The sequence below is a fragment of the Pan troglodytes genome, chromosome 5, assembly GCF_028858775.2.
Source record: "Pan troglodytes isolate AG18354 chromosome 5, NHGRI_mPanTro3-v2.0_pri, whole genome shotgun sequence".
NCBI lineage: Eukaryota > Metazoa > Chordata > Mammalia > Primates > Hominidae > Pan > Pan troglodytes.
In genome coordinates, this window is record NC_072403.2 from 134467044 (window position 1) to 134489202 (window position 22159).

The 22159-nt window shown below is 39.5% G+C and overlaps 1 protein-coding gene and 1 pseudogene across 8 annotated transcripts in view; one reads left to right on the forward strand and one right to left on the reverse strand.

The window, feature by feature from the left end:
- The window catches only part of PKIB (cAMP-dependent protein kinase inhibitor beta), a 256176-nt gene that overhangs the window by 113802 nt on the left and 120215 nt on the right, over window positions 1-22159 (forward strand). The window contains exon 4 of one of the 8 annotated variants that reach the window (XM_063813405.1): window positions 17231-17350. The exons of the other annotated variants lie outside the window; for them this stretch is intronic. The gene's annotated coding sequence lies outside the window, so the exon portion shown is untranslated. The remainder of the gene's footprint in view (window positions 1-17230; window positions 17351-22159) is intronic. 8 annotated transcript variants of the gene reach the window in all.
- Window positions 8318-12896, reverse strand: LOC134810246 (uncharacterized; annotated as a pseudogene).

A 22159-nucleotide genomic window follows, 5' to 3' on the forward strand; every position in this document is an offset into this window, starting at 1 on the left:
GGTTAGGTGTCTCATTATTTGTGTTGTGATTGTTAAGTGCAGTCTTGATACCATCATATGATTTTTCTCATTTTAATGTAACTATATTTTCTATAATTTATTCCCATCTGTCCTTTCAGCTGACTGATAATTCCACATTACAGATTATGTTGTCTTTATTTTGATTCATGTTTTTGTCCTCATATAGTCCTTTTGCCTTTGATGCTACTACAACTTCAAAGAGAGTTTAAATAAATGAAGAGAATGTATAGGCTCAGTGCTAAAGGGCAGAAATCTTGAAAAATGTGGATTAAAAAATGGTTATATTTTTCTCTTCAGTCTTTACTGAGTATTAAATTCACCAAAGTCTCTTTTTGAGAAAGTCTTTTCCCTGTACTTCCCCTCTACTGACCCCTTCTTTATTTCGCATGTGTGTGTACTCCTTATAATTGATGATATAGCCGAGGGAAGGGCTTATGTTTAGGCAGACAATGGAGCAGATGGGTCTTAAACAGATTTGGGAAGCTAGAATCTGGAGAACATGAGAAACAACTCCAAGAACTCTCTCAGTACTGGGCACTGCATTTCCAGGAAATTACAGCTTTAGGGCCACAGAAAATATATTAAGCACCTGTTATAACAAATTTCCCTCTGCCTCCACCTGGGTGGGGTGGTAGGAGTGAGCGATAACTTCACTCCAGTATATAGTGTTTGCAGAGAAGGGTACCAAGCAGCCTCTTTATTAAATAAAACAAACTAAATAAGCAATGTGGTTTTTTTTGTAGTTTTTTTTTATTATACTTTAAGTTTTAGGGTACATGTGCACAATGTGCAGGTTTGTTACATATGTGTACATGTGCCATATTGGTGTGCTGCACCCATGAACTCTTCATTTAGCATTAGGTATATCTCCTAATGCTATCCCTCCCCCCTCCTCCCACCCCACAATAGGCCCCGGTATGTGATGTTCCCCTTCCTGTGTCCATGTGTTCTCATTGTTCAATTCCCACCTATGAGTGAGAACATGCGGTGTTTGGTTTTTTGTCCTTGCGATAGTTTGCTGAGAATGATGGTTTCCAGCTTCATCCATGTCCCTACAAAGGACATGAACTCATCCTTTTTTATGGCTGCATAGTATTCCATGGTGTATATATGCCACATTTTCTTAATCCAGTCTATCATTGTTGGACGTTAGGGTTGGTTCTAAGTCTTTGCTATTGTGAATAGTGCTGCAATAAACATACGTGTGCATGTGTCTTTATAGCAGCACGATTTATAATCCTTTGGGTATATACCCAGTAATGGGATGGCTGGGTCGAATGGTATTTCTAGTTCTAGATCCCTGAGGAATTGTCACACTGACTTCCACAATGGTTGAACTAGTTTACAGTCCCACCAACAGTGTAAAAGTGTTCCTATTTCTCCACATCCTCTCCAGCACCTATTGTTTCCTGACTTTTTAATGATCGCCATTCTAACTGGTGTGAGATGTTACCTCATTGTGGTTTTGATTTGCATTTCTCTGATGGCCAGTGATGATGAGCATTTTTTCATGTGTCTTTTGGCTGCATAAATGTCTTCTTTTGAGAAGTGTCTGTTCATGTCCTTCGTCTACTTGTTGATGGGGTTGTTTTTTTCTTGTAAATTTGTTTGAGTTCATTGTAGATTCTGGATATTAGCCCTTTGTCAGATGAGTAGATTGCAAAAATTTTCTCCCATTCTGTAAGTTACCTGTTCACTCTGATGGTAGTTTCTTTTGCTGTGCAGAAGCTCTTTAGTTTAATTAGATCCCATTTGTCAGTTTTGGCTTTTGTTGCCATTGCTTTTGGTGTTTTAGACATGAAGTCCTTGCCCATGCCTATGTCCTGAATGGTATTGCCTAGGTTTTCTTCTATGGTTTTTATGGTTTTAGGGCTGATATTTAAGTCTTTAATCCATCTTGAATTAATTTTTGTGTAAGGTGTAAGGAAGGGATCGAGTTTCAGCTTTCTACATATGGCTAGCCAGTTTTCCCAGCACCATTTATTAAATAGGGAATCCTTTTTGTCAGGTTTGTCAAAGATCAGATAGTTGTAGATATGCAGCATTATTTCTGAGGTCTCTGTTCTGTTCCATTGGTCTAGATTCAATGCCATCCCCATCAAGCTACCAATGACTTTCTTCACAGAATTGGAAAAAACTACTTTAAAGTTCATATGGAACCAATAAAGAGCCTGCATTGCCAAGTCAATCCTAAGCCAAAAGAACAAAGCTGGAGGCATCACACTACCTGACTTCAAACTATACTACAAGGCTACAGTAACCAAAACAGCATGGTACTGGTACCAAAACAGAGATGTAGACCAATGGAACAGAATTTTTTGTAGTTTTTTAAAAAATCACACATTTTGCAGCCTTCGTGTATTTGTATAAATATCTGTTTACACATTGCTTTGTTTTCTGGTGTTATTTCTTGTTAATTCCTTAAGGAAACATTGTAGACTCTTATATATGCCTTGTATATTCTTGTACAGTGAATGAATAACTTAAGAACAGAAATATGTCATGTAGATATATAAATTTCTGAGAAATAATCTAGTCCGATCTCCAAACTACTGCAGACAAAGAAACAGAAACTTGGAGAGGCTGCACAACTTCTAATCAGCAGCAGAAAGGGTTAGTCTTGGTTTCTTTTGATTCCCACTGCAATGTGTTTTCCATCAGAAAAATACAACTGCTGCCAAACTGATAGACTTCCTATAACTCTAGACTACAGGATTGAAGAGGTTGTTATTTTAGTGCTGAGCCTTTATGACCTAATATAACTTCCTAGCACAGGAATATCTCTTCAACTAAGATGTATGCCACAACCTAGAAATTGTACTTCTCAATATCTACCCTAGAGTAATGCATGTTTATAAGGATTCGTAAAAAAGGATGTTGCAGCAATGTTTGTAATAATAAAGTTGTGGAGAGAACTTAAATGTTTTTGCGTAGGGGAATGGTTAAATAAATGTTAATATTTTTATTCCATGAAATACTATGCAACAATTTAAAAGAATGAGTCATACCTATGTTTGGCAAAAACAGCTGAATTCTAGGATGTTGTATTGCAGTGTGTACAACACATAGCCATGTAAAAAGCAATATTATATAATATATCTAGATCCATGTGATGTGTGTGTAAAAGCATTAACAAAGGGTGGGAATTAAATATGTTAAACTGTGATAGAGATAGTCACCTATGGGGATGGTGGGACTAAAAGTTGAAGGTGGCTGTCAAAGGTGATTTGATTTCATCTCCATGTCTTAAATTTGTAAAAAAATAAAATGTATTTATAAATGTATCAGTGTAATGTAAAAACAAGTTGGTTAAAGCACATTATCCAATAAAAGCTTAATATGTCCCTGTTTGACATGATCTTAGACTAGGGGCAAGGAGAGAATATGCAGATGTGGGAAAAGAGGTTGTCATTCTAGGCCGGCTCATGTTTCACAAAGCAGATAACATAAATAAGTTATTTATATTTCATTATTACAGGAAAAAGAAAATAACAAAGAATAAGGGGGCAGCAATGAAAGAAGACAGTTAAGGTAGTCACGTTTTTACCAACAGAGCCAATTTAGTTAATAACAGGAAACCAATTTTCTTCAAGTTCAAATAAGTGATCCTCAAATATTTACAATGCATAGTCTCTGTTAAAGTTCACAATTTTCAGTCTTTGGTTATTCTGAAATATATTATCTTTTGATGCTTCTGTGCATAATCATAATATATATGTTTTGACATTAATAGAAATCAGAAAAAAATGAGTAAAAATCAGGACAGAACAAAAGGGGGATTTTAAATATACACTTTTGGGAAAACGGTAAAGTATTCAGAAATGCCAAATTATTGGTAAGGATGAGTGGTATCTGATTAAAATATTATCTTTCTAAGCTCTGAGCCTGCTGCAGGCAAACATGTCATTTTGAAATGATGCCTTATTTATAGGAAGAAGAGCTTCATGAATGGCTATTTTACATAAAAAATCATTCACAGTGAAACTTTGTGAGGTTTATTTATGGGAAGCTATATAGTGTGGAGGTTAAGATCACAGGCTCAGATGTATCTAAATTTTGAAACCTGGTTGCACCATTTACAGATTTAAAGATCTTGGGTAAGTTATTTACTCTATCTGTACCTCAGTTTACTCTTTTTTTGAAGACAATAATACTGCATACCTCACAGATTGCTCTAAAGAGGTAATAAATGAAGTAATAAAAGAAAAGCAATTAGCTCTGCAAGTGCTCAGTAAGCTACAGAAGAGTTACTTTTTTCTCCCTCCAGTGGAAGTGTATAAATGTAGGCAGACTGCAAAATGATAGCCTTTTATTAGTGTTCTGCAAAACAAGGTGTAGATTATTTAGCTCTTTAGTTAACTTGGTGAATATAGACACCAAAGATATGAGAATTTTATCTCCATAGTGCATTTTTCAAGTTTAGAGAAGGGCAGAACGATCAGATATTTCTCTTGGTCTAGCATGCCCAAGAAAAAAGGGAGAGTTGGAGCAAAGCCAGGGAGAGGCTGGAGATAAAGGTGATGGTGGGGAGATGATGCATGCTTAGCGTGTGGTCCACAGGGCTGCCCTCTGCCCACAAAGGGTAATGACTTCTGTTGGCAAAGATTTGGGAGAAAAGGGATTGAGATAAAAGTGTAGAAGGTGTCTGCCAATGCTAAATCACTCCACAGTTGTGTGGTTTCTTTGGAATTGCCCTTGCTTATCATGGAGTATCTTTCACGAGTTTTGCCTTTTTTTTAAAAAAAAAAACAGACAAACAAAAAAACAAACCCTGATTTCAGACATCTGACAGATTATAGTTTATCCACCTATTAAAGTTATCTCTAAGTTAGGAAATTCCACAGGCTCCAGCTTCTCATTAAAAATTGTATAGCAAGGAAGGTCCCCCCCCCCACATCTAATTCCTATCTCTCGACACACACACACACACACACACACACACCCCACATACACACACGTTTTCCCAGATTACACAAACGTTTTCTAACTATATGCCTTTCCTATGAATAACTGAAGGGCTACTGGAAGTTACTGATTTTCAGTTTTTTTGCATTGACATACTGATTTCCTCTTCTTCCTTTACTAAAATGGATAATATCTATTCACCATTCTTTGCATAACACCCCATAGATTTGAACGTCTAAGTCAATTGTCAAGGTGTTAGTTGAAGTCCAAGTCAATAATCCAGTATTTTGTTTTGTCCTTTTAAAAAAAGTTAAATTATATCTTTGCTCTTATCATTTTCATTCATTTAGCCAATGAGATTATTTTTGTATATTAGACTTCATTCAGTAGAATAGTATTATTCTAATTCAATACATTAGTATGATGCTGAGCCAAATCTAAGCATCTTTCATTTTGTAGAAATGTAACCCTTCAGATAAAAATCTGGTTCAAATTGATCATTTATATGTGGTTTGTATGTATTTATTTATTATTTTTATTTTTCTGAGACAAAATCTCACTCTGTTGCCCAGGCTGGAGTGCAGTGGCATGATCATGGCTCACTGCAGCCTCAACTTGCTGGGCTTAAGCAATCGTCCCACTTCAGCCACCTAGTAGCTGGAATTACAGGAATTACATGAGTGTGTCACTGTGCCTGGCTAGTTTTTTTTTTTTTTAATCAACCATATATAAGGTTTTAAAAAACAAAGTGAACTATTTGGTTATTAATATCCTCAACTGGGATTCAACACATGGTATTGAAAATGCTAACTTGCTATGTAGTCTCTTTTCCCTTTTTTTTTTTAACCTTAGTTTCCTTTTCCTGAACTTAATGAAGATTCTAACTTAATGGTCAATTTCAGTAAACACAGCTGAGGTGGTTGGTACACCTATTTGATTCCCCTTTACATTAAAAAATAAATCTAATTAAATAATTGTATTTCATATATGTAATCTTTTAGAATAATAAATTTATTTTGGAAGCTGGCAGGGCATCATTTACATAGAGGATAAATAATGAATTCTAAAAATTTTTGCAAATTACTTCCTGTAAAATGCAAAGGAGATGGATGGACTGACTAGCATACTTTCTGGATCTAAATTTCTATTATTATGACTGGTTTTGAACAACTGTATGCAACCTTTCCATCAGAAAAATGAAAACTGGTTTATCTTAAGTTAGGGTTTGAGTAAATTCTGAAAAATTTTGGTCTTTAAAAGAATCATGAAGAAGTTGCATTTTAAATATCGTCTAGCCATATAGTGTCTGATAATTTTCAGTCAAGAGATCAGGAACACATTTTCAGGAAAGAAAAATCCCTGCTTTCTTGAATGGTGTCCCACATCACTTCTCTCACCCACCTGAAACTTTGCCTATAAATTACATTTGTCATCACAGAAATCAGAAAAACGTAATCACTAAGATTATTGTGCAAAGATGAAAGCCATTGCCTTTTTTAGAGTAAAAGAAGCTTTGTTAACCTAGAGTAAAAGAAGCACAGTTTATCTAGAGTAAAATCTCAAGGGATTAGCCACTGAGTTAAGGATGCAAGTACAGCAGTGCTTTTCAAACTTTAATGGGTTTACAAATCAAATAGTGATCTTGTGAAATGCAGATTGTGATTTAGTAGTTCTGAGATGGGGTCTGAGATCTTATATTTCTAACAAACTCCCAGTACTACCAATTCTACTGGTTCGGGGTCTCAGGTAACAATAATGTACATAACTCTAATATTTGGGATCAAGTAACGTTAACATTTTTGATATTAAATTTACAAATGTTTAGAGGTCACTGGCTTTCCTAAACATTCACAGACTAAAGTTTTGATGGTTAAGGTGTGTGGTGTCAAGCTACTATTTTCAGCCATAAATTGTCCCTTTACTGAGAGAATTTGTTTACTGGAATGAAACTAAATCTAATACACCAGGCCAACTGTGTCTACAGATTTGTGCACATAGGTTTTGGAGAAAATAGAGAATTTCTTTATGTACCTGTGCTTTTTAACTTTCTTTATTTTGGATGCTCCAGATGACCCGATATAATCCAGGGGCAGCGGTAGAAAAAAGTTGGCTGCAGCAAGTTTATATGCTTTTTATTTTTTTGAAACAAATTTATATAGACTGTTTATAGATAAATATTGTAGAAATATTTAGTGGGGAAATGGAGACTTTCATTAATAAGGAACCATTTAGTCATTAAGTTAATGTAAAAGCTGAGAAGACTATCACCGTAGAACTGAAAAATATTTTTTATTTGTCCCTCTCCTTGAGATGTAGCCTCAGCATTGCTATTGATAGTGACTTTATTACATGAATTCCAGAGCACAGCTCAAAATCTGCTCCCTTGTTGATAATGAATAATTTGTAAACATAATATTCACAATTCTTAAAGCTTTTCAAAGGCAATATAGATGGTATTTCAATACAATCCTAGTTAAGACTGATTTCATTCAAATCTAATGTAAAAGCCTTACTTAATTTTATAGAGGAATGATAATATTAATTACAATTTTATATGAAAATTTAGACATAAAAAGTTAAGAACACAAAAGTTGTCAGGAACAGAGTTGAGAATAGGCTGGTTATCTCAGAATAGTGTCCTGCAGATTAAGGATGGATCTGCCTTCCCAAGCCCACTGACTCAAATGTTAGTCTCTTTTGGCAACACCCTCACAGACACACCCAGGATCAATGCTTTGTATCCTTCAATCCAATCAAGTTGACACTCAGTATTAACCAACACAAGTCCACCCTTTGTCAACCTGAACCCATACACATCTCCTGAGATCATACATAATCTTCAAATGAAGACAATAATGAGATCGTAATTATGCCTAACATAATACAACTATCCTTTGTACAACCAGAAATGCACCAATCCCCAACCCAAAAGCTATTACATAAAGTTAACAATACTTAAATGCTGATGTGAAGTCAATAAATCTTATGTTACATAATAAAGGAGAAAGGAAATAAAATAAAGACTTTTTTTTTTTTTTTTAAGATGGAGTCTTGCTCTGTCACCAGGCTGGAGTGCAGTGGTGCGATCTCTGCTCACTGCAACCTCTGCCTCCCGGGTTCAAGCGATTCTCCTGCCTCAGCCTCCCGAAAGCTGGGATTACAGGCGTGCGCCACCATGCCCAGCTAATTTTTGTATTTTTAGTAGAGACGGGGTTTCACCATGTTGGCCAGGATTGTCTCGATCTCCTGACCTCATGATCTGCCCGCCTCAGCCTCCCAAAGTGCTGGGATTACAGGCATGAACCACCGTGCATGGCCAAGACATTTTCTTAGTACAAGTGTATACATGCACAAACATGTTTTTAACAAAAGAAGGAAACGCTCATGACAATTACAGTTCTCGTTTCTGCAGCTGGTCATGTGGTCATAACTGGTATTGATGACTACCTTCTTCTACTACCCATTCTGTATTCCCTTTACCTTCAGCAAGTATCTCAACAGGTCGTGGTTTTTTTCCTGATGGAGAGACCTAAACCTTCATTCCTGAAGGGTCTGGACCATTTGTAGTCCTGCCTGGATTGGGCTGTTGTAGTTTCCCATTGACCTTAATAGCAGGGCATGGTAATACTGAGTCACCCTAATGGATCTCCTGTATTCCATGCGTACATTTCTTTACCTTGGTTATGGAGTAGTAGACTGATTTCATCTATAGTCTGAGGCAATCACAGCAGCCAACACTGTAGCTCCCTTCTTAGCCTGTTTACTTAAAGGTAGAAGGACCCCAAAGTGTCCAGGTGGCAATCTTAACTTCCAGTTTAATGGGATCATTGTTGCATCTCCTGGTGGCAGCTTTCCTCCCTCTGGAACTGAGGTCTCTAGGCCAGCAGAATGTAATGTTGCGGGAACAGGAAGCAAAAATTTTGCTAGTGGATCACTAGGGGTGATGGTGAGTGGTGCCACTTCCACTTCCACCTCTTGATTGCTGAATCCGTGAACTCTGGCTATGGGAGGAAACAATACCATATATTGGATGCTGATTCAGAGCATACATGGCTTTCTGGAGAACTTTTCCCTAGCCCTGCAAAATATTGTCACGTAGTTGGCATTGTAATTGTGACTTCAAAAGACCATTCCCCTGTTCTATCAATGCAGCTGCTTCAGGATGATGGCAAACATGGTAAGACTAGTGAATTCCATGAGCATGAACCCACTGCCGCACTTCTTTAGCCATAAGGTGAGTGCCTTTGTCAGAGGCAATGCTGTGTGGAATATCATGACAGTGGATAAGGCATTCTAGGAGTCCACAGATGGTAGTCTTGGCAGAAGCATTGTGTGCAGGAGAGGCAAACCCATATCCAGAGTAAGTGTCTATTCCAGTGAGGACAAACCTCTGCCCTTTCCATGATGGAAGAGGTCCAATATAACCAACTTGCCACTAGGTTGCTGGCTGATCACCCTGAGGAATGGTGCCATATCGAGGGCTCAGTATTGGTCTCTGCTGCTGGCAATTGGGCACTCAGCAGTGGCTGTAACCAGGTCAGTCTTGGTGAGTGAAAGTCCATGTTGCTGAGTCCATGTGTAACCTCCATCCCTGCCACTATGGCCACTTTGTTCGTGGGCCTATTGGACGATGACAGGGGTGGCTGGGGAAAAAGGCTGAGTGGTGTCCACAGAACCGGTCATCCTATCCATTTGATTATTAAACTCCTCCTCTGCTGAGGTCACCCGTTGGTGAGCACTCACATGGGAAACAAATATCTTCACAGTTTTTGACCACTCAGAGAGGTCCATCCACATACGTCTTCCCCAAATTTCTTTGTTACCAATTTTCCAATCACGCTTCTTTCAAGTCCCTGACCGTCCAGCCAAACCATTGGCTATAGCTCCTGAATCAGCATATAAACACACATCTGGCCATTTCTCCTTCCATGCAAAGTGCACAACCAGGTGCACTGCTCGAAGTTCTGCCCACTGGGAAGATTGCCCTTCACCACTGTCCTTCAGGGATGTCCTAGAAAGGGGCTCTAATGCTGCAGCTGTCCACTTACGGGTGGTGCCAGCCTGTCAGGCAGAACCATCTGGGAACCAGGCCCTAGTCTTCTCTTCCTCTGTCAACTGATCATAGGGAACTCCCCATGAGGCCATCGGTGCAGGCTTGGGGAGAGAAGGCAGGGTGACAGGAGTGGAGACCATGGGCATTTGAGCCACTTCCTCATGTAACTTACTTGTGCCTTCAGGACCTGCCCAAGCCCGATCACGTATATACCACTTCCATTTGATGATGGAATGCTGCTGTGCATGACCCACTTTATGGCTAGATGGGTCAGAAAGCACCCAGGTCAGAAAGCACCCAGTTCATGATAGGCAGTTCAGGTCACGTGGTGACTTCATGACCCATAGTCAAACGTTCAGTTTCTACCAAAGCCCAGTAATAGGCCAAGAGCTCTCTCTCAAAAGGAGACTAGTTATCTAGTTATCTGCAGAAGATGGCAGGGCCTTGCTCCAAAATCCTGGAGGCCTTCACTGTGATTCACCTATGAGAGCCTGCCAAAGGCTCCAAACAGCATCCCTATTTGCCACTGACACCTCAAGCACCATTGGATCTGTCGGGTCATATGGCCCAAGTGGCAAAGCAGATTGCACAGCAGCCTGGACCTGTTGCAGAGCCTTCTCCTGTTCTGGACCCCACTCAAAATTGGCAGCCTTTTGGGTCACTTGATAAATGGGCTGGAGTAATACACCCAAATGAGGAATGTGTTACTTTCAAAATCCAAATAGACCCACCAGGTGTTGTACATCTTTCTTGGTTTTGGGAGGGGCCAAATGCAGCAACTTATTCTTCACTTTAGAAGGAATATCTTGACAGGCCCCACACCACTGGACCCCTAGAAATTTTACTGAGGTAGAAAGTCCCTGAATTTTAGTAAGATTTATTTCTCATCCTCTGGCATGGAAATGTCTCACCAACAAGTCCAGTGCATTTGCTACTTCTGGCTCACTGGATCCAATGAGCACAATATAATCAATGTAATGGCCCAGCACGATATCTTGTAGAAGCAAAAAGTGATCAAAGTCTCTCTGAATAAGATTATGACATAAAGCCGGAGAGTTGATATAGCCCTAAGGTGGGACAGTAAAGATATATTGCTGGCCTTGCCAGCTGAAGGCAAATCACTTCTGTTGGACCTTATGGACAGGAATGGAGAAAAAGGGATTTACCAAGTCAATGGCTGCATACAAGGCACCAGGAGATGTGTTAATCTGCTTAACTAATGAAACCATATCTGGTACAGCAGCTGCAATTGGGGTCACCACTTGGTCAAGCTTACAATAATCCACTGTCATTCTCCAAGATCCATCTGTCTTCTGCACAGGCCAAATGGAAGAGTTGAATGGGGATGTGGTGGGAATCACCACACCTGTGTCTTTCAAGTCCCTGATGGTGGTACTAATCTCTGCAATCTCCCCAGGGATGCAATATTGCTTTTGATTTACTATTTTTCTAGGTAAAGGCAACTCTAATGGTTTCCATTTGGCCTTTCCCACCATGTAGCCTTCCCTCACCCTACCAGTCAGGGAGCCAATGTGGGAGTTCTGCCAGCTGCAATTATGCATTCTGGCACTGGGGAAATGACCACAGGATGAGTCTGGGGACCAACTGGACCCACTGTAAGCTGGACCTGAGCTAAAACTCCATTAATTACCTGACCTCTGTAAGCCCCTACTTTAACTGGAGGAACACAGTGACATTTTGGGTCCCCTGGAATCAACATCAGCTCAGAGCCAGTGTCCAGTAGTCCCCAAAATGTCTAATCATTTCCTTTTCCCCAATGCACAGTTACCCTGGTAAAAGGCTGGAGGTCTCCTTGGGGAAGGATGGGAGAAAGATGCACTGCATAAATTGTTGGCAATGTAGTGGAGTCCTTCCTCAAGGGCACCCAGCCTCCCCTTCACTCAAGGGGTTCTGGATCTGTAAACTGACTCAAGTATGGAAATTGATTGAAAGGCTGTGATTCTCTGTTTTATAATTCAAATTAGTCTTCTGTCCATTCGACCTAGAAGTTTTCTGTTTGTAAAATTTAAGTAGGAATGCAGTAGGCTTCCTATCAATTTAACTTCTGGGAACACTGTGATTAATTAGCCAATGCCAGAGCTCTACACAAGTCAGACTATTCTGATTGCTGCTTTGCCTCTGCTGACCAGAGTAGCTACACCCACCTTGCCTTTCACAGTTGAGTGCTGCCACTTGGCTCCTCCCACCTCGGGATTCAATTATTCCCATTGTATTTAAATTTTGTAGTTGAGTGACTGTGGTTCCCACCATTAGAACTGACATACAGAGAAGAGCAATTACAGGGCTCTTCAAAGATGCAGGTGCTGCCCTCACAAATTTATTTTGCAAGAGATTGGTGAAGGGTATATCTTCTGTCTGAACCCTCCCAGCTGGGATGAGTAGGTCTAAAGTGACTAATCCACTCCACCATCCCAATCTCCCTAAGCCTTTCGATCCCTTCCTCTACATTAAACCAAGGGAGATCAGGCATTTCCAGCTCGCTCACAATGGGCCATCATTTAATCCATATTTCAGCTAACCAAACAAATAAACTATTATAATCTTTTTTTTAACTCCCTGAGCTGCAACATTAAATGCAATGCAGAGTCCCTACTTAGTGGGCCCAAATCAATAAATTCAGCCTGATCCAATTCTATGTTCCTTCCACCATTATCCCATACCCCTAATATCCATTCCCGTGCCTGTTCTCCAGATTTGTGTTTATATGAATTAAAGAACTCAAACAGTTCTTTTCAAGTGTAGTGCACCTCCTCATGGGTCACATTCTCAACCTCACCTCTAGGGTCCACTGGTAGCTTAGTCTCGTTATATGTCTGGAAGCAAACAGAGGTGTTGGGGGTGGCTTCTGAGGAGAATCAACATTATCTTGTCTGGCAATTGACTCAGGGGAGGCCATCGCTGTTGCCTCAAGCAGCACAGGGTTTGTCTCCTCAGACAGAGGTGGAAAGGCTGATGGCAGCATGGGTCAGGAAGGGGATGTTGCCACTACTGGGGATGGGGAAGCTGTTTCTTCTGGCAAAAAAGGTTCATCAGAATTTACAAATTCAGTATCCCCAGCTTTATCAGGGTCTTCCCACACATCCCCATTCCAAGTTGCAGGGTCCCATTCTTTTCCAATCAATGCCCTCACTTTAACAGTAGACACCTGGTGAGGCTGTGCATGCATTTTTCATTGCAGGTCAGCCACTTGCACGATAAGAGCTTATATCTGTTTTTCCACAATTTCAGCTTTTTCTCTACAGGAGATAAGACTCACTCAGGGCAATCTTAGCAGATTTGAGGCTCAGTATCTGCTTTTGAAGCCAGGAGACAGAATCCCTTCATTCATCATTTTCTTTCATCACTTTGTCCACTGAACTTAGGAGCAACCAACCAGCTTCATTATGTTCCTTGGTTCTCCACATATGGTCAAAAGTATTATGTATAGGGTCACCTCACTCTGCCTGTCATGAGCAGTGAATCAGGAGTGTCAAATGGATTTATTTTGTATAACTCTCTAAACAGTTGCCGCTAAGCACTATCAGTGTTCTCTATACTATTAGAAGTAGAGTCCTTAGCATTTTTGGGTCTAATCATATTAAGCAGCCAACTCCAGAAACCCCAAAACCAATGAAAGAACTCCATCCTTAATATTCTGTTCCTCTAGAACCACTGCTGCTACCAAAATCTGTATTAGTCAGGGTTCTTTTACAGGGACAGAACTAATAGGATATATCTATATCTATATCTATATCTATATCTATATCTATAGCTATAGCTATATCTATCTATACAAAGGGGAGTTTATTAAGTATTAGCTTACATGATCACAAGGTCCCACAATAGGCTGCCTGCAAGCTGAGGATCAAGGTAAGCCAGTATGAGTCCCAAAACTGAAGAACTTGGAGTCTGATGTTCAAGGACAGGAAGCATCCAGCATGGGAGAAAGATGTAGGCTGGGAGGCTAGGCCTGTCTCTCCTTTTCACATTTTTCTGCCTGCTTTATATTTGCTGGCAGCTGATTAGATTGTGGCCACCAGATTAAGGGTGGATCTGCCTTTCCCAGCCCACTGACTCAACTGTTAATCTCTTTTGGCAACACCCTCACAGACACACCCAGGATCAATAGTTTGTATCCATCAATCCAATTAAGTTGACACTCAGTATTAACTATCACAGACTGAGAAGAAACCACCTGAGGAAGCATAGGGAACAACAAGAAAAGGGCACAAAGAGCTGGGATTAGTTCTTGTTCCTTGCAGCAAAAGTGGAAAACCTCGTATTTCAAGAGACATCAGATAGAGTATTCAAAAAGTCATTACCTCAGAAGAGGGGCAAAATAAGCCCTAGATAAATTACTTCTTTCTAATACTACCTCACAAAACTTAATAGACAGACTCAGACAGATAAAGTCATTTCAGGTAACATAACTATGACCAAGACCAACATTAAGGAATACTAATAGAAAAACAAAAATATCTATCACCCACCATAAATGATAAAATCATGATGTCTGGAATCTAATAAAAAATGAGTAGGCATGCAGGGAAGCAGGAAATATGACCCATAATGAAGAGAAAAAAAGCAATCAATAGTAACAAATTCCAAATTGACACAGATAATAGAATTAATAGATGAGGACATTATGAAAGTTATAGTAACTATATCTCATATGCTCATGAAAATTGAGGAAAGATTGAGCATGTTAAATAGAGATACGGAAGATATGGAAAAAAAACAGATCATCAAATTTCTTTAGATAATGAATGCATTGTATAAACTAACAGCAGTTTAAATATGACAGAGTAAAAAAAAAATCAGTGAACTGTAAGGCATAGCAATAGAACTATGAAAAATAAAACACAGAAAGAAAAAGGGCCCCAAATAATGAACAGGACATTAATGATCTGTGGGACAACTTCAGGCAGCCCAAGCACATGTGGAATTAGAGTCACCAAAGGAGATGGGTTGAAGGAATAATTATATGAAGAAATGAGCGAAATGTTTCCAACCCAAGAAAGTCAATAGGCCTCAAGTTTGTCAAGAAAATTATATCAAGGATATAATAATAAAATGACTTAAAATTATTAATAAAGAAAAAAACCTTAAAAGAAATTAGAGAAAAAGAGTTTGTACATGGCACAAAGTTAAGCAACTTTTTTAAAGTATTGGAAAAATAACCTCTCACCCTAGAATTCTGTATCAGTATCTTCCTTACTACTCAAGAAAAGGGATCTCCATCAAGTACTACTGACACTTGAACAACACAGATTTGAACTGCGTGGGTCCACTTATCTGTAGAGTTTCTTCCACCTCTACCACCTCTGAGATGTCAAGACCAACCCCTCCTCTTCCTCTTCCTCCTACTCAGCCTAATCAACATGAAGATGATGAGGATGAAGACCTTTATAATGATGGATTTCCACTTAATATATAGTATATATATTGTCTCTTCCTTATGACTTTCTTACTAACATTTTCTTTTGTCTGGCTTACTTTATCAGTATATAGTACATATAACATACAAAACTGTGTTAATCAACTGTTTGTGTTATCAATAAGGCTTCTGGACAACAGTAGCTATTAGTAGTTGTGTTCTGGGGGAGTCAAAAGTTATATGAGGATTTTCAACAGGCGAGGGTTCAGTGCCCTTAACCCAGTGTTGTTTAAGGGTCACCTGTAGTTTGGAATCAATTAGGAAAGCATGGAGTCCTCCCTTTTCTTTCCTTCCAAGCTCTTCCCTTCCGTTCCATTCATTTTTTTTTTTTATAAATACAAGGTTGGGAAAAAGATTTATCTTATGCATATCTATTAACTGGTAGTCCTGAAGTCTGGTTGTAAAGGAAGATATTTACTCCTAGGAATCATAGCGGTGCTTCAACTCAAACCACTGGAAATTATTCTCAGACATTATTATCTCCCTAAGATTCTTTTCTGTGATGTAAATTACTGTGCTTCACCTTCCTACGGCTGAACCCAAATAGTGTTTCACAAGAAGCTACTAATAGGGCCAGTGTGGACTTAAAACCACTTAGGACTCATAGAAGAAGCTCAAGTGGTTGGGAATGGGAAGATGAAAAAGGTACAGAAAGGGGACAGGCTTTGTTTTCTCTAACATTTTGTCTATAGAGCTGTAGCTAATGAAAATCATAAGATGCATCTTAGCCTCAATGTTCTGAGAAATGTTGATGCCAGAGATTGTATTTCAACAGTTAAGATGCTTTAAGGAATACAACTTTTGTTGTTATTTACTTTGGATTAATGAGCTAATATTAATTTTTATAGCTTTTCTAATTCCAGTAGAGTATAAGGGTAATTCCTTACAAAAAAAGACAAAAAACAAACTAACAAAAAATCCTGTATCAATAGGGTAAGTTGGCCAGGCGTGGTGGCACACACTTGTAATCTCAGCACTTTGAGAGGCTGAGGCAGGCGGATTGTTTGAGGCCAGGAGTTCGAGACCAGCCTGGCCAATGTGGCAAAATGCCGTCTCCCCTAAAAATACAAAAAACAAGCAAAAAACAAATGAACAAACAAAAAAACCAAAAAAATTAGCCGGGTGTGGTGGTGCACACCTGTAGTCCCAGCTACCTGAGAGGCTGAGACAGGAGAATTGCTTGAACCCAGGAGGCAGAAGTTGCAGCGAGCCGAGATCGCACCACGGCACTCCAGCCTGGGTGACAGGGCAAGACTGCGTCTCAAAAAAAAAAAAAAAAAAAAAAAAAAAAGGAGTACGTTTACATTTTAGGTTCCTAAGCAAATTTTTAAAAGAGGCTAATTTTTAAGTCCAATTCCCCAGGAACATCTCAAAAGCTTCTCTTTTTTAAAAGACTCCATCCACCCCACCTCTGAACAGTGATATAGGAGCTATGGTTAAATTAGAGTTTATCTAAATTAAAAAGACCTAATTCATTTTATAAGACAACTTAACATTCATTATATTTATCTATAGTTATTGAGTAATTTGGGATCATAATAAATAATATCTAATACGAATAACATAAATGTCATAAAGGTGCTACTTACTGGAGTTCTGATAAAATGTATATTTTCCAATTTAATAAGATAAGGCATGAGAGACATCAGGATTTCCCATGTTAGAAGTTGTGAATTCATTTTTGAATTATGAGCATCTAATCTTAGATCTAACCCAATCTTAGATTTTATGTATCCGTGCACAGAAGAAATTCACATAAAAGTATATTGAAAAAATTTGAAAGACATTTCTTTTTTTCTTTTTTTTTGAGACAGAGTCTTACTCTGTTGCTTAGGCTAGAGTACAGTGATGCTATCTCAACTCACTGCAACCTCCACCTCCTGAGTTCAAGCGATTCTCCTGCCTCAGACTCTCCGGAGTAGCTGCAATTATAGGTATGTGCTACCACGCCCGGCTAATTTATGGATTTTCAGTAGAGATGGGGTTTTGCCACGTTTGCCAGGCAGGTCTTGAACTCGTGGCCTCAAGTGTTCCGCCCACCTTGGCCTCCCAAAGTGCTGGGATTACAGGCATGAACGACCACTCCTGGCTTTCAACTACATTTTTTACAGGTATTAGTACAAATAAAGCTTATTTGGGCAAATAACTTACCACATACTTATTAGTCACAAAAATATCTTTGGTAAGTTGTGATTTCTTTAATTATTTTTGGTGTTTTGTTATGTGTTAAGGTCATCCTGTTGAATGGAGAAGAGAGGTGGGAGAATGGTTAGTGTGTGTGTGTACTTATGGTCAAATAAAAAGGTGCACATTAGCTTACTTACGTATTTATACAAAAATATTTATTAGATACCAACTCTGTGCCAAACACAGATGCTGCACCATTAAATGGTTAGTTGGTTAGGGTTAGCAATTCATGTACTGGTCCTGAAACATTCAGAGTTGTCTCATTTACTTGAAGAAGTTAGAAAATACCAATTTTGGAATAGAAGAATCTCATGCTGACAGTGATAGTAGAGTTAGACAATACACATGAAAAGTTTTAAGGGCATGTCAAAAACTTAAGAGAATAATATTTTTCTTTTAAAATTGCCATACTCCCCAAACACATGGAGGAAAGTCTGTAAGATTGGATGGCAACTTGGCACATTTGAATGAATTGATCAGAAATGGAGAAAAATTCCTCAATAAGTTTCCCAAAGTAGAAGATTTGTGCACAGGAATTTGAAGAAATTAAGTGACACTGCTTAAGAACAGAAGGTAATGAAAATAAATACATCCCCTTGCACCAATTATGAAAATTAGAGAAAAAGAGGTCACATGGAGTGTCAAGTTGATGAGTTTATTTGGAAAGCAGGATTTGTGCTGGGAAGTGGTAAGAATTAGTTAGTTGGAGGTGGATGGGTAAAGTGTTCTAAATGTTGGGCTTAATTTCGATTTAATAAGGAGGCCAATTCAGAGACTTAAAGAAATTTAGAGCAGGATAATCCCTTAGTTCTTCATCTTCCCTTCAGTCATAAGAAAACTAATTTTACTCAGATTACACAGCCTTGAGTGGGATTGCCAGTTGGGATCAGAACCCAACATTTTCTGTTTTCCGTGTTCTTTTCATATGCCCTGCTACTCTGCAAAACAATGCCCTATTGATCAGGAGTGGGGAGAGACACATGACTACAATGGTAATGAAGGAATACTTTGTTAGGAAATTTCTATTTTAAATACTGAAAAGAAATCAGTCTCTTTCCCATCCTTCTGCTTCTTACTTTATAGACTCTGATCTTCTAAAGGACAGTTGTGCCCCCAACTGTTTCATTGTCCAGCTTCTCCCTTGGTGAATGTGGGTCTGTAGCACCCTTTCTGCTATACAAAAGGAGCAGGGTCACTAACTAGTAGCACAGTCTGTGCCCCTTGTGCCCTAGGCCACTCTGTCACCCAAGCTTGGTTGCAGGGCAACATACTTAGTGGCCTTTCAAAGATGGATGCTCCTGTAATCTGTTCCAAACCTCGGCTTAGTTATGCTGCTGCCCCTGCCACAATTTGGAATTCTCTCACATCATCACTCTGCAAATAATGGATGGAAGCTTTGGTGGAACTTATAGTTTCTGGTCTTTGATGGAATTTATGGTTCCTGTCCTGGAGCAGAAAGAAGAAAAAGCCAGAGAGTTATGCTTTTTAAAGAGAGTTCCATTTGTTTCTGGCAGCTACTTGAATATTTCTCAGAGTGTCTGTCAGCTGGAGGAAAAGGTAGCACTGATTTCGACATTTCCTTCTTCCCTCTCTAAGGATTTAAAAAATTTTCCTTTACAAGGTACGGCTTGAGAAACTAGCCCAGCCTCTCCCACAGGTGAACAAGGTCACTACTCTAGCCCTTCTGAATCTTATATTTTTAGGAAAGGGTGAGATATGGTCATCCTGTAGACTCTCCCTTAATACCAAGGAACCACACATGTCCTCTGGAATGGAGAGTGGGCGAATCCTCCCCTCCCCTCCAAGAGGAGGAGTGGAGAAGCCAACTTCCTCAGTTCTTTGTAACCACACTTCTCACTGTCCCAGGTACATGACTTCTCAGTGGTTTTTGTCCCCAAGGCAGATAGCTACTCTCAGGGGTGTAAAGACTCTGGGCAGCTCTAATCTTCTGATTTTCATATGTATTAAATATCACAGTTTGAAAGCTTTAGAAACACTGATAAGGTTCATATTATTGTAGTTATCTTTGCCAAATAGACCTGAAGAGCTATCATGCCAGTGTCATCCAGCCTTGCTATTCCTCTGGCCTCCATAGACTTGGCTACAGTGGACTGAATGGTGGTCTCTAAAAAGATATGTCCATGACCTAACCTCTGGTACCTGTGAATTTGACTTTACTTGGAAAAAGGATCTTCGAAGATGCAATTAAAGTAAGGATCTCCAGGGGAGATCATCCTGGATGAACTGGGTGGATGCAAAATCCAATGACAAATGTCCTTATAAGAAGAGGGGAATACCAATGCCAACAGTAGAGAAGAAACATAGGGAAGATGTGAAAATGGATGCAGAGATTGGAGTTATGTAGCTATAAGCTAAAGACAATCAAGGATTGCCTGTGGCCATTAAAAGCTAGAAGAGGGCTGGGCATGGTGGCCCACACCTGTAATCCCAGCACTTTGGGAGGCTGAGGCAGGCGGATCACCTGAGGTCAGGAGTCCAAGACGAGCCTGGCTAACATGGTGAAACCCCGTCTCTGCAAAAATGCAAAAATTAGCAGGGTGTGGTGGCATGCTACTTGGGAGGCTGAGGCAGGAGAATCGCTCGAACCCAGGAGGCAGAGGTTGCAATGAGCAGAGATCGCGCCATTGCACTCCAGCCTGGGTGACAGAGCGAGACTCTGTCTCAAAAAAAAAAAAAAAAAAAAAAAAAAAAAAGCTAGAAGAGACAAAAGAGGGTTCTCCCCTGAGTCTTTACAGGAAGTGATACCCTGCCAACACTTTGACTTCAGACTTCTGGCTTCCAGAATTGTGAGAGAATAAATTCCTTCTGGTGTAGGTCACCAAATTTGTGGTAATTTTTAATGGCAACCCTAAAAAAACTAACCCATCAGCATATAAAAACATGGAGTGTGATGATGGTAACTACTGTCCACTTCTTCTGCCCAGGTGTCAGCCAGCCTGGCCCTAAAGAGATGTGAAAACTAGATCTCACTTGAAACCTTGCAGCCACATCCTTCTCCCTGCATCTCTTGGTCTTCCCTCAAAATACAAACTTCTGCATTTAGTCTTTCCCAAACTTTAATCCCTAGAAGGTAAATACTGATTCTTGCTTCACCCATGCAAGAATTTCTACTTTCTTCCACACAGCATTGGTTACATAATTTGCTGGGCTCAATGAAAGATGAAAATGCAAGTCCCCTTGGTAAAAAAAAATAATAATAAATAAATAAATAAATAAAATAAAATAAAATAAAATATTTCAAGGCAGGGACAGGAGAGCATTAAACATTGCACAGGGCCTTCTTAAAAGTAGATCCTGAGCAAGGCATGTGGCTTATGCCTGAAATCCAAACACTGTGGAAGGCCAAGACGGGTGGATCGCTTGAGCCAAGGAGTTCGAGGCCAGCCTGGCCAACATAGCAAAACCCCGTCTCTACAAAAAAAAAAAAAAAAAAAAACCCACAAAAGTTAGCCAGGTGTGGTGATGTGTGCCCGTAGTCTCAGCTACTCTGGAGGCTAAGGTGGGAAGATTGCTTGAGCCTGGGGGGCCAAGTCTGGAGTGAGCCGAGATTGGGCCACTGCACTCCAGCCTGGGTGAGAGAGTCAGACTCTGTCTCAAAAACAAACAACACGTAGATCCCTGCTCAACTGAACAGGTCATAGACCCATGAAGCCAGCCCTACCTCCCACCTCTTAACTACTCTGACCTTGGAGAATCCTCATTTAATATTGAAAAATACCACCAACCTCATAAACTATTGACACAATGCTTTCTCCATTTTCTGGCCTTAAGTGGAAATAAGCTTTCTTCTAAGAATTATTTCCCCTAGATGTCCCTTTGATATAGAGTGTTCATTATTTCACATTCTAGGGTCACAGGGGCAGTGTTGGGATCCTTGTAGCTCCCCAGTATTACTTCTGAAGTCTTAATTGTCTCTTTTACCAGTCCTTGATCCACTTACGTTTTTCCTCCCTGGATATGCACCTTCTGCCCCAACTTTGCATAGTCATCCTCTCAGTTCTGGATCAGTCCACTACATTCACGGAAGTGTTTGTTATCAAACTCACTCCTTTTTTTATTCTGGTATTACTGTTGGTGGCTTCAATGTCCATATAGTTTCTTCAATACCTTAGTCCCTAATGTCTTGATCTTCGTTCTACGTCAGCCAACCCCACCCTTAGCTCTTCCATAAACTGCCTATCTTTGTACTTCTAAAACTTCAAAGAAAATGATCCCATTTCCTGACTACAACTTATCTCTCTCATTTGATGTGGATTTGTAGTTCTTGGACTCTTCCTTCTTCTCCCCTCTTTGTCCTCACTTATTTTCCTATTTATTCTTGTTAACCTTAAAACCCTGTCTTAAAAATAGTATCCAAGCTTGCTCCTTGTCTTTTCATCACGTCACTTGGCACAATCCCAAAGTTGGATTAAACTTTCTGCATTTAAAGGCATATATTTGACACAAATTCACAATTCACATGATTGTGTGGAATTACTGCTACCACCAATTCTTGGACTCAAAAACTCCTCCTTGCACTTATGGTCAGGTCGTGT